We start from the raw sequence: 13,330 nt of genomic DNA, 5'->3' as shown, positions 1-13,330 counted from the left end.
TCGGGCATACAAAACAGATTATTATTTGAAGGTTTAGAGGTTGGCACATGCAAATTTACTTGGAACGGCAGGTAAATACCGCATAGAGGTAGGTATGGTGGACACTCATGGAAGAAACTTGGTTCAAGGGATTTGGATGCACAAGCAGTATTCCCGCTTAGTACAGAAATTTTGGCTAGCAAAGGATTCTAAAAAGCAAGCACCACATGTTGGAGGATCTATAACAATATAACTTCTATACAAATACACCCAAGCATAACTCATTACGTTGTCTTCCTTGTCCAACTTCAACTAATTTGCTCAGGTTTGAAAATAATTAATGGGGCTCACAATCACAGAAGATGTCTAAGATAGTATATTTATATGTGAAATATCTCTTCCTTCAATATTCTTTCATGAATTGTTCAAGTGACCAATACAATGCTTGCTAACATTCAATAAATTTACTACCTCTACTTCTTAGATGTGAAGTCATTACTCCCAATGGGGTAAGCATATGAAACATATATGATTTCAGATTTATGACATTCAAGTCATTCAACCATTTACTCATAGGATATAATTGAAGCACACAAGTAAAGACAAACTACTCCAAAATGATATAAGTGAAGATCAATGAATACTTAAATAATTATGTAACTATGTGAAGACTCTCTCTCATTTAAGAATTTCAGATCTTGGTATTTTATTCAAACAGCAAGCAAAGCAAAATAAAATGACATTGCAAGGATAGCACAACTCATGTGAAGAAGCAAAAACTTAGGCTCAACCGATACTAACCGATAATTGTTGAAGAAGAAAGGTGGGATGCCTACCGGGGCATCCCCAAGCTTAGATGCTTGAGACTTGTTGAAATATTATATTGGGGTGCCTTGGGCATCCCCAAGCTTGAGCTTTTGTGTCTCCTTAATTTCTTTTATATCACGGTCTCCCTAAATCTCAAAAGCTTCATCCACACAAAACTCAACAAGGACTCGTGAGATAAGTTAGTATAAACCAATGCAAAAACCTTATCATACTCTACTGTAGCAAATCACTAAAATTATTATTCAACATTGCATACTAAATGCCTCTGCATATTTAATAGTCCTATCCTCCAATAGAATCATTAAACAAGCAAACATATGCAAACAATGCAAACATAACAGCAATCTGCCTAAACAGGACAGTCTGTAAAGAATGCAGCAAGATCCATACTTCCCTGGCTCCAAAAATTATGAAAGAAAATTCCCACTGTAGTAAATTTATCAGAGCTTATTATGCAAAAGGTTTCAACATTTTATCACATTCTGACTTTTCTAAGGAATTTTTGCAACAGCGGTAAACTTTCTGTTTTGAAACAGCAACATGTATACTTGCAAAATAAGCATTGTAAAAGCTATCCTTGACATTTTTATTGAAAATAGAGATGCAAAACATTATTCTAAATAACAGAAAGCAAATACTAACAAAATAAAATGACGCTCCAAGAAAAACACATATCATGTGGTGAATAAAAATATAGCTCCAAGTAAAGTTACCGATGAACGAAGACGAAAGAGGGGATGCCATCTAGGGCATCCCCAAGCTTAGGCTCTTGGTTGTCCTTGAATGTTACCTTGGGGTGCCTTGGTAATCCCCAAGCTTAGGCTCTTGCCACTCCTTATTCCATAGTCCATCAAAGCTTACCCAAAACTTGAAAACTTCACAACACAAAACTCAACAGAAAACTCGTAAGCTCCGTTAGTATAAGAAAATAAATCACCACTTAGGTACTCTTGTGAACTCATTCTAAATTCATATTGGTGTAATATCTACTGTATTCCAACTTATCTATGGTTCATACCCTCCGATACTACTCATAGATTGATCAAAATAAGCAAACAACACGTAGAAAACAGAATCTGTCAAAAACAGAACAGTCTTTAGTAATCTGCATCAAACTCAAACTTCTGGAACTCAGAAAAATCTGAAAAAATAGGAAGACCTAGATAATTTGATTATTGATCTACTGTAATTGGAATCAGTATTTTATCACGTTCTAGTGATTTTAAACAATTGTTTTCGTGAACAGAAAGTTTCTGGAATTTTCAGCAAGATCAAATAACTATTATCCAAGAAGATCCTATAGGTCTTACTTGGCACAAACACTAATTAAAATATAAAACCACATCTAACCAGAGGCTATATCAAGTATTTATTACTAAATAGAACCAAAAAGCAAGAAACAAAAATAAAATTGGGTTGCCTCCCAACAAGCGCTATCATTTAACGCCCCTAGCTAGGCATAATGATTTCAATGATGCTCGTATAAAAGATAAGAATTGAAACATAAAGAGAGCATCATGAAGAATATGACTAGCACATTTAAGTCTAACCCACTTCCTATGCATAGGGATTGTGTGAGAAAACAACTTATGGGAACAATAATCAATTAGCATAGGAAGGCTAAACAAGCATAGCTTCAAGATTTTCAACACATAGAGAGGAAACTTGACATTATTGCAATTCCTACAAGCATATGTTCCTCCTTCATAATAATTTTCAGTAGCATCATGAATGAATTCAACAATATAACCAGCAGCTAAAGCATTCTTTTCATGTCTTTTCATGATCTACTTGCATAGAAAATTTACTACTCTCCACATAAGCAAAATTCTTCTCATTCGGAATAGTGGGAGTATCATAAGAGACTCGAATACTAAAAATTGTTTCCACATTAAAGGAGTAATGTTCAGAAAAAGGGTAATCATAATCATGACAAGTTTTATAAATATAATCATCACTACCTTTTATAGCATAAGTTTCATCACAATAATCATCATAAGTAGCAACTCTGTTCTCATCATAATCAATTGAAACCTCTTCCAAGATAGTGGACTCATCACTAAATAAAGTCATGACCTCTCCAAATCCACTTTCATAAATATTATAAGATTCAACATCCTCCAAAATAGTGGGATCATTACTTCCTAAAGTTGACACTCTTCCAAACCCACTTTCATCAATATAATCATCATAGGTAAGAGGCATGCTATCATCATAACAACTTTGCATATCAAAACTCGGGAGGCTAAAAATATCATCTTCATCAAACATAGCATCCCCAAGCTTGTATCTTTGCATATCATTAGCATCATGGATATTCAAGGAATTCGTACTAACAACATTGCAATCATGCTCATCATTCAAAGATTTAGTGCCAAACATTCTAATGCATTCTTCCTCTAGCAATTGAGCACAATTATCGGACTCCTTATTTTCACGGAAGACATTAAAAAGATGAAGCATATGAGGCACCCTCAATTCCTTTTTTATTTTTTTGTAATTTTCTTTTATAGACTAAACTAGTGATAAAACAAGAAACAAAAAGATTCGATTGCAAGATCTAAAGATATACCTTCAAGCACTCACCTCCCCGGCAACGGCGCCAGAAAAGAGCTTAGTTGACGGGGTGTGAGTGCCGCTTACCTAGCCTCCCCGACAACGGCGCCAGAAAAGAGCTTGATGTCTACCACACAACCTTCTTCTTGTAGATGTTGTTGAGCCTCCAAGTGCAGAGGTTTGTAGGACAGTAGCAAATTTCCCTCAAGTGGATGACCTAAGGTTTATCAATCCGTGGGAGGCGTAGGATGAAGGTGGTCTCTCTCAAGCAACCCTGCAACCAAATAACAAAGAGTCTCTTGTGTCCCCAACACACCCAATACAATGGTAAATTGTATAGGTGCACTAGTTCGGCGAAGAGATAGGTATTTGTAATCTGAAAATATGAAAACAGCAAGGTAGCAAGTGATAAAAGTGAGCGTAAACGGTATTGCAATGCTAGGAAACAAGGCCTAGGGTTCATACTTTCACTAATGCAAGTTCTCTCAACAATAATAACATAATTGAATCATATAACTATCCCTCAACATGCAACAAAGAGTCACTCCAAAGTCCCTATTAGCGGAAAACAAACGAAGAGATTATGGTAGGGTACGAAACCACCTCAAAGTTATCCTTTCTGCTCGATCTATTCAAGAGTCTGTAGTAAAATAACACGAAGCTATTCTTTCCGTTCAATCTATCATAGAGTTCATACTAGAATAACACCTTAAGACACAAATCAACCAAAACCCTAATGTCACTTAGATACTCCATTGCCACCTCAAGTATCTGTGGGCATGATTATACGATATGCATCACACAATCTCAGATTCATCTATTCAACCAACACAAAGTACTTCAAAGAGTGCCCCAAAGTTTCTACCGGAGAATCAAGACGAAAACATGTGCCAACCGCTATGCATAGGTTCATGGGCGGAACCCGCAAGTTGATCACCAAAACATACATCAAGTGGATCACGTGCTATCCCATTGTCACCACAGATAAGCACAGCAAGACATACATCAAGTGTTCTCAAATCCTTAAAGACTCAATCCGATAAGATAACTTCAAAGGGAAAACTCAATCCATTACAAGAGAGTAGAGGGGGAGACATCATAAGATCCAACTATAATAGCAAAGCTCGTGATACATCAAGATCGTGCCAAATCAAGAACACGGGAGAGAGAGATCAAACACATAGCTACTGGTACATACCCTCAGCCCCGAGGGTGAACTACTCCCTCCTGCTCATGGAGCGCGCCGGGATGATGAAGATGGCCACTGGTGAGGTATCCCCCCTCCGGCAGGGTGCCGGAACAGGGTCCCGAGAGGTTTTTGGTGGCTACAGAGGCTTGCGACGGCGGAACTCCCGATCTATTCTCGTCCCAGATGTTTTTAGGGTATATGGACATATATAGGCGAAAGAAGTCGGTCAGGGGAGCCACGAGGGGCCCACAAGACAGGGGGCGCGCCCAGTAGGGGGGCGTGCCCCACCCTCGTGGCCACGTCGAAGCTTCCTTGACTTCAACTCCAAGTCTCCTGGATCACGTTCGTTCCAAAAATCACGCTCTCGAAGGTTTCATTCCGTTTGCACTCCGTTTGACATTCATTCTCTTCGAAACACTGAAATAGGCAAAAAACAGCAATATGGGCTGGGCCTCCGGTTAATAGGTTAGTCCCAAAAATAATATAAATGTGTATAATAAAGCCCATAAACATCCAAAACAGATAATATAATAGCATGAATGCTTCATAAATTATAGATACGTTGGAGACGTATCAGTTACTTGCCCGAGATTCGATCGTCGGTATCATTATACCTAGTTCAATCTCGTTGCCGAAAACTCTCTTTACTCGTTCCGTATTGCATCATCCTGCAACTAACTCATTAGTCACATTGCCTGCAAGGCTTATAGTGATGTGCATTACCGAGAGGGCCCAGAGATACCTCTCCGGCAATCGGAGTGACAAATCCTAATCTTTATCTATGCCAACTCAACAAACACCATGGGAGACACCTGTAGAGCATCTTTATAATCACCCAGTTATGTTGTGACGTTTGATAGCACACTAAGTGTTCCTCTGGTATTCGGGAGTTGTATAATCTCATAGTCATAGGAACATGTATAAATTATGAAGAAAGCAATAGCAATAAACTAAATGATCATAGTGCTAAGCAAACGGATGGGTCAAGTAAATCACATCATTCTCTAATCACTACTAGGGAAAAGCCTAGCAGCAGCGTGGGTTCTAGGTATAGCAGTAGCACGGGGACCCGCTCTACTGATAAGGCGCTACAGCTAACCTGTAGCAGCAGCGTGTGTACGGCCGAGCTACTGCTATACAAGTGTAGCAGCAGTGTGCTGTATGGAAGCTCGCTACTGCTAATTGCTCTAGCATGCTTTGCTGGGCCGCGCTACTGCTACTGGCACGCTGCTGCTAACTTTTCTCCACTCGCTACTGCTAATTTTAGTAGTTTTTGATTTTTTTTCTACATATTTTTTTGTATTTGAACAGGCTTTATACAAGAATCTTTAGCACATACAAATTCCATCATCATACACATACAAATGGCTGCGAGACCACAAATGTAATCATAGCATATACATACAAATAGTCTCATCATAATCATCATCCAACACAAAGTGGTATCTCGTCATCATCTCGAAAATAGCGATACATGCAAGTCTCGAATACTTGCAACTACAATGTCATCCATCTAAAAAATGATACACACAAGAAGTGCTATCACTATGAGTGATAGTGGAACTATGCAGTACATGAGGCGGCGGTCATGAGTCCTCTCTCGCGCTAGCCTGAACCTCAAGTAACTAGCTTGTGCTTCTTGTCTGCTTTTGAAGCCTTTATGGCTGGCGCCCAAGACCCCCTGCACTTGCGCCTGACACTCATGCCACTCGTCATACACTCCCGGAACCTTCCCTTCATACACGACATAGCACTTCGCCGTCAAGAATCTCGGTGCCTGTTAGAGATGCATCTTCATCAAGAGAATGCACGATCATATGCAACAAAATATACTAGAGCAACACAAAAAAGAAAGGGTTAGCAACTAGATGCAACATATAGTACGCAAACTAATTAACTAGAGGTACGCATGTCATCGTACCCAAACTAACAAAGTAGCGTTACGCAAGTTTTGCTGGGACCGTGGACATCACAAAGTTTCTTCGCTACAGAAAGTATACAAGTTCAATCGACACATATCATCATCATCGACATGGTAAATCACTAGAAGTTCCATCCTTCCATATCATCAAGGATGGACTCTAGCTTCTTGAACGGCGTGAGGTCATGATGTTGCATGCCTATGCGAGTTCAGACGTCAGCTCGTGATATAGGGCCGTGGTGGAACATCCCCTTCTCATCGACGAATTCTTTCATGATGATCATTGCAATGTCCCTTTGGATGCGAAAGAAGTCATCTCTAAGTTTATAATCCGCTTCTCCATGAGATTCTACCCACTTGCAGATATGATCATCGTTTCTGGTTGTCATACGAAGCTTTTGGTGATCCGTGTTGAACTCAATCATGACATGGAGGAGGTAGAATCCATCTTTCTTGCTTGGTTTTGGGACATGGATGCAGCAGAAGTTAGTTTTATGCGAGAAACCCAACTTCTTGTTCCTTTGTTTCCTGATCTGCAGGTGGCCACCCCTAATGCTGAAGCCTTGGAGAGCATCATCTAGAATATTCATTATGTGGGTGTAGTCCTTCTTCTTGTAGTCTCTGGTAGGGTCGAAATACACGACGTGGAAGACTCGCGGGTAAAGAACGATAAGGTCGGCGCGCCCGTTGCTACGGGGAAAAGACACCTCAAATCATTCTCCATATGAGCGAGAAGGAATGATTGAAATGTACGAAAGGGTTGTCCGGAACTGACTTACTTTGGATGATAAGGCAGGAGGGCAATTTCCTGGTCCTTATTCTGTACCATGAAGTTTTGGAGGTACTCCCTAGAAGTTTCACACTCAAAGTTGCCGAGACTCAAGAAAGACTCGTGCATGTAGTACGGATCCGCCACACAGATTTGTGAGACTTCTTCTCTCTTCATCGGAGCTCATATGTAGCGCAAAAAGGCGTGCGATTGTAAAATCGAGCCGCCTTGTTAGAAACATCTCAAAGATATGGTCAAGCCGCAGGAAGAACACCTCTGCGGGCCGTGTGTCGACGTAGCACTTCCCCTCAGGCACATGAGCCGCGTATGTCGGATATCCTGGATCCTTCGAGGCTAGTAGGCTTTTCTCAGTCGACAACACATGGTCGTGCAGTCTCCTGAGATCCCCTGATAGTGCCTCCAGCGGTTTCGGCGGTAGCATCGGCTCGCCCGTGAGATGGAACATGGCCGCAACTTTCACGGGTACACGCTCTTCAGAATCCATCATCTGGCTGCTATGTGCCCTGGCTTGTTTGGAGACAACTATCTTCCCCGTTCTCTTCCTCTCCTTTTTCTTGGGCACACCTTCCAGACCCTTCCTTAACCCCTGCCCCAGTGTTGCTGGGCTAAGCACTGTACGACCCCCGGCTAGTTGAGCCTGTGTTGAGGCAGCATCTTCAGGAGTGTCCTGTGAGGATTTCATGAAGAGAGACTTCTTGCAATCCCTGCTACGACATTTCTTCCCGGGCAGATCATCCATATCGTTGCAGCTTCCAATCATATCTAAGTCACCCTCATACGCGTTTGTATTGAGGAAACCCATTGGGTCCTCCGTCTCCTCCGTCTCATCATCCATTCTCTGTTCTACAGGACGAATTACATCAGCCAGTACTATTGCACCCCCTTCATCACGTCATCCGCCGCTCTCATCCGGCACTACAGGAGCTGGTAATTGCGTAGGCGGGGTGGTGGTCTCCGCACATGCTTGTTGATGTGTGGTTATTGGTGTGCTCTCGGCTGGCTCCAGACAAAGAAGATTCTTCGGCCATAGCAGCACCCAACCCTTGCAGCTTCCAATCCGCGGCGGGGTCTCGTCGTCCTCTCCCCCTAGGCGTAATGGAGGAGGCAAATCCTCGTGCCCCGATGTCACACTCGACAAGGTAACCCTGAAGTGCCCAGCGGGCATCGGCTGGTTGTGGGACGAGAGATCCAAGGTGTTGGGGATATTACTATTGAGTATAAACCGCCTAGGAGGGGCCGGGTTATACTCATAAGTAGTCATCCGTATTGAAGCCCATGAAGACAAGGAGTATGGCGCTTTACTACAAGAGATTTAAAGGCCCAAGGCCCAAAGGCGGATTAGGGCCCGTAGACATAAATCGCGATGTACTATGTAACTTGTGTTGTAAGATAGGAAAGGGTAGAAACCGAGCCGGACACGTGTATGAGCCGGCGTCGGGATTCTGTAAACCGCCGGGCATCAACCTGTGTATATAAAGGGACAACCCGGCGGCGGTTCAAGGATAAGAAACAACAATTCGAGGGCCAGGTAAAGCGGATTCGCTCCCTGATCATCGAGACCCCATCAATTCCACCACAACTGGATCGTAGGCTTTTACCTTCACCGCAAGGGGCCGAACCAGTATAAACTCCCCGTGTCCTTTGTCCGGTTTAACCCCTTTAAGCTAATCTCGTTGCGATGGCTCCACGACTAAGTCCTCACACTAGGACATCTGACGTGATAATTCCACAACAATTGGCGCCCACCGTGGGGCTATCGCACGATGGTTTCGAGTTCTTAAAGGGCAATTTCGAAGGACTCCAGGGATACGCAGTGGGACGGATGACCAAGAGTCGTCGCGGCAAGATCTACATCGACGACGCAGGCTGGGGCCCCGACGCCGGCTACATCGAGTATGGGTACCGGATCCCCTTCGGAGGAATTCATGTCTTCATTGGCAAGATTGGCGAACCGGGCCCTGAGCCGGACATCTGCACCGACCTCGTCGAGACGGCTCAGCGTGCAAGCCCCGCCCGGGTTCAGCCCGCCATGAAGCATGCATTCGTAGGATTCATCAATGGTGCAGAGTCTGAACCGGTGTCCGATGGTGAGACGGTCGTTTATTCAGATGGTGAATCATCCACCGGTGAGACCGAGTCACTGTACCAACTGCAAGATGGCCGGTTTGGGGGCTGTTCCGATGGCGGCAGTATTCCGGACCCCCTTGAACCGCCAAACCGGGTTGCGATCTTCATGGCCGGTACGCAGCCCACGCAGCACTCATCGGCTGCAGTGGCGATTTATCAACAAGACCTGCGGCGTTATCACAGCCGCCGGGTTAAAACCAGAGCTTTTCAAGAAGGCGACTTAGTGCTTCGGCTTATCCAGGATCAGACCGATATGCACAAGTTATCCCCACCTTGGGAAGGGCCCTTTGTGGTCAGCAAGAATCTGAACAATGGGTCATACTACCTTATCGATGTTCGAGAGCACAAAGACTCACGCAAGTCGGAGGAGGAGACCCGCCGGCCGTGGAATATTGCTCATCTTCGGCCTTACTACACCTGAGCCATATGCTCCTATTATGTACATATTTTTGACAATGTATATATTATGATCAATCTTATATTTACTAATTGGAGGCACCATACGAGCCTCCATATTAACCGTGGTGAAAATAGATTACTGTCCGTCACATCGTTTTACTATCTAATCTTGGCAGTCAGATGAATAGCCTGTGCCCATGAAAAAAAAAAGAATATCCTATGACGTCCTGCCCTCTTTTCCACACATACGTATCTATGATGGACTCTCCCATGATTCACGTAAGAAAGAAGAGGACATAATCCACCAGAAAAAGAAACAATCTGCGGTAGGATGGACTCTCCCATGATTCACGTAAGAAAGAAAAAGAAACAATCTGTTGCAGGCTACCGACAAGAACTCCTCTATCTTCCCCTTAGCCTTCAACTTCATCACCCCTTCATCCTGGAGCATCATCGAGGGCATCCCCTGTTGCTGCATCCATGTTAGAATCAATCCAAGAACATGGTCTGATCTAATACAGCCTCTGGATCATACACCTACATCTCTTGACAGGAAAGACTGGATCCGACATGCCGATGGATTCAAGTCTGATGGTTGCCAATGAGAGCAAATCCATTGGTTTACAGTGAGTCTCTGGCATTGATGCAACTCCGCCGCCCCCTCTGACCTTCAGGTTTGACCTTCTTCCTCCATAATCAATCAATACCCACGGTCTAATCTGGATGATTTTTCTGCCGGTGAGATACATAATGATGCACAGATGGAATTTTAAATACTTGGTGGCTTCATGTGCGATCTGGATGCCCTTGAGTAGGTTTTGGAGAAATAGAGAAATCATATCAATTCTGTGATAATTCAAAAGAATCCAATTAAGCAGCCTTCTAGGCTCCCTTCTTGGCGTCCTCTTGACAGGAAAGACTGGATCCGACATGCGGATGAATTCAAGTCTGGTAGTTGCCAATGAGAGCAAATCCATTGGTTGACAGTGATTCTCTGGCACTGATGCTTCAGGTTTGACCTTCTTCCTCCATAATCAATCAATGCCCACGGTCTAATCTGGATGATACATGATGTTTGTTTTCTGCCGGTGAGATATATGATGATGGACAGATGGAATTTTGAATACTTGGATGCTTCATGTGCGATCTGGATGCCCTTGAGTAGGTTTTGGAGAATAGAGAAATATAACAATTCTGTGACAATTCAAAAGAATCTAATAATTAAGCAGCCTGCTAGGCTCCCTACTTGGCGTCCTCACCCTTCTGCCCAACCAGATGGCTCCTCTGTATAGGTTCTAATGCTTCAGTAGTAGAATTTTCTTATTCTGCTGAGAAAGTCGGTCATATCTTACTAATTAACATGTTGGGAGCTATTAAGACATCCGTGCATGGATCACTTCAAGAGTCATCGCAATTTTGCTCGCAGGTATCTTCCAGGTAAATATAACTACAGAAATTCTATTGTTTACCCTATCATAAAAAAATGCTCCATCCATTTGCCTGTACCTCAAATAGCACTTAGTATTTTGAAATCAGTTTAAAGTACTGAGTATTTGTTTAAGACTGCCAAGCCATACCTCAAATAGCAAGATTTTAACTTTCTTCATTAGCCCATGACTAATATGTTTTTTTCTAACACCCTGACCCAATCAGGATAGTCCTCAGTTCAGAATTTCATTCAGACCAAAACTTGCTCCACTGTTTTTCAAGGATGCAAAACATGAGAAAATATTGTTACGACTTAAAGGCCAAACTCCACAAAATAGTGCTAATGTAATTGACCTTAGGAAATCATTGCCGACCAAGGGGTAATGCCATCAGCTTATTCGGATAAACATTGCTGGGTTGGGTTGATCTTACCTAGCCAGTAGCCCTAGCCCATTGGATTCATTGGAATCAAAATATAGGTGTATACTTAGACAGTATATTGCATGCAGACTGAGTTCCCAAATAAGATGAGATTTTCAGTCACATTTTCTGTTAGTACATTCATGAGTTGGTTCAGCATTATAATTGCATACCAATGATGTAAGTTCAGTGCAACTCTACACGAGTGCACATCCCATAAGTGTTGTGCTGGAATGTCATCTGCATTCAGTTTATAGAATCTTGCACGACAAACTATGGCTGGTGTTCTATACTGTTCAATGAAAAAATTCTGAACATATATCCTTCAAAATATCTAATATTTTCTTTAGGCACAGATTGGTACAGATAAATCACACATTTGTAAACACAGGGCACATAAATTGGATTTAAATAGAATAATTTTGTTTCCAAAAGCATAGAAATCGTGAACCCTGTATTAGCTTGCAGGTTCTGACCATGTAGTCACCAGGCATCTATTTTCGATCGATGGATTTATCCCATGATGGTTAATGCAGCGGAGGAGCAGATGTGCTGACCACTGTTTGAAGCAGATCAGATGGCCGCCACTGCCGAAGAGGCTGCCGAGTAAACATATACACTATGGTGGACCAGTAGCCCAGCTGTTCACCTTCGACATCGTTCAGTTTTGTTGATGGTCATCACTTTGTCTACTCAACAGGGAAGTAGTTTATTATCCTGAATTCTGTTCCCATTTAACTCTAATACGTTGTCCAAAACAGTTGTGCTAGCTCCGCAAAGGAAGATCCGTGGCAAGTGCATTGCATGCGCAAGTAAACTGGGCTTGACTAATGTTGAGGTATTCCATCAATACATATTACTTCAAGTCTTCAATAGAGAAATCATCGTTATGCAATATTGTGGCAATGCATTTGACAACAGGAATTACTTGCTAGGATGCAAGCAGGTCCAACGATAGGTAAAGAAATGAGGTTTGATCGAGCGGCTTATATATCAAGAGGCAACCGAAGGTACCATCGGATTGGCTATATGAGGTGCAAGCAGCTCCTGTACACTGGCGGGCGTCAGCTACATCCAATATATGTATCCTGTATCCTGCTGCAAAGTAGTGGCCGGTGTGATACAGGCTTAGTACACATAGTACCTTTCCCGGGAGGAAGGTTTAGTCTACATAAGCGTACATTCCAAACGGCTTGATTCCTAAAGTACGTTTTTTTCTCATAGCTTTTTCACTAATAATACACTAAGTGAGTGCGTTTACTATATACAGTAGTTCCTTAGAGCACAGATTCACATGGTGTTCCTTGCAGGACGTGTCAAAAAATTGTCATATTAAACATTATTTGTTACAGATAGAAAATAGAAAATCATGGAAAACCTAATCGATCTTCCATACTTACGTTAATAATGGAAGTTCACATTACATGGCTGCAAATATCAGTTTTTCTATTGACGGGACACCGTGCACTAAACCAAATAGCATGCTCATAATTATACAGAACAGCATGCAACTGAAATGCTCTACTATGTTCCTAGCATTACACTTATGCATGGAGGTTCTACATGTTAATACTAATCTATGTTGGGTGATCAATGTCTCTGCATATTCTAGGATGAAACTCTATCGGACTTCCGTGCTAAAAAGGAAAATCAGGCATTCCATTTTTTTAACCCTACAGAGACTTATAGGTCA

At 42.4% G+C, this 13,330-nt stretch overlaps 1 long non-coding RNA gene across 1 annotated transcript; it reads left to right on the top strand.

Annotated features, from left to right (window-relative positions):
• The first annotated feature begins 10,071 nt into the window (after nt 1-10,071).
• On the top strand, nt 10,072-12,855 carry LOC123124154 (uncharacterized). The gene is made up of 4 exons (XR_006460999.1): nt 10,072-11,226; nt 12,174-12,313; nt 12,399-12,475; nt 12,573-12,855. It is a non-coding gene; the product is annotated as an uncharacterized lncRNA (long non-coding RNA).
• The last annotated feature ends 475 nt before the right edge of the window (nt 12,856-13,330 follow it).

This window comes from Triticum aestivum, chromosome 5D (genome assembly GCF_018294505.1).
Source record: "Triticum aestivum cultivar Chinese Spring chromosome 5D, IWGSC CS RefSeq v2.1, whole genome shotgun sequence".
Classification (NCBI taxonomy): Eukaryota; Viridiplantae; Streptophyta; class Magnoliopsida; order Poales; family Poaceae; genus Triticum; species Triticum aestivum.
The sequence above is the reverse complement of the archived record's forward strand: the minus strand, read 5'-3'. Positions and strand labels throughout refer to the sequence as shown.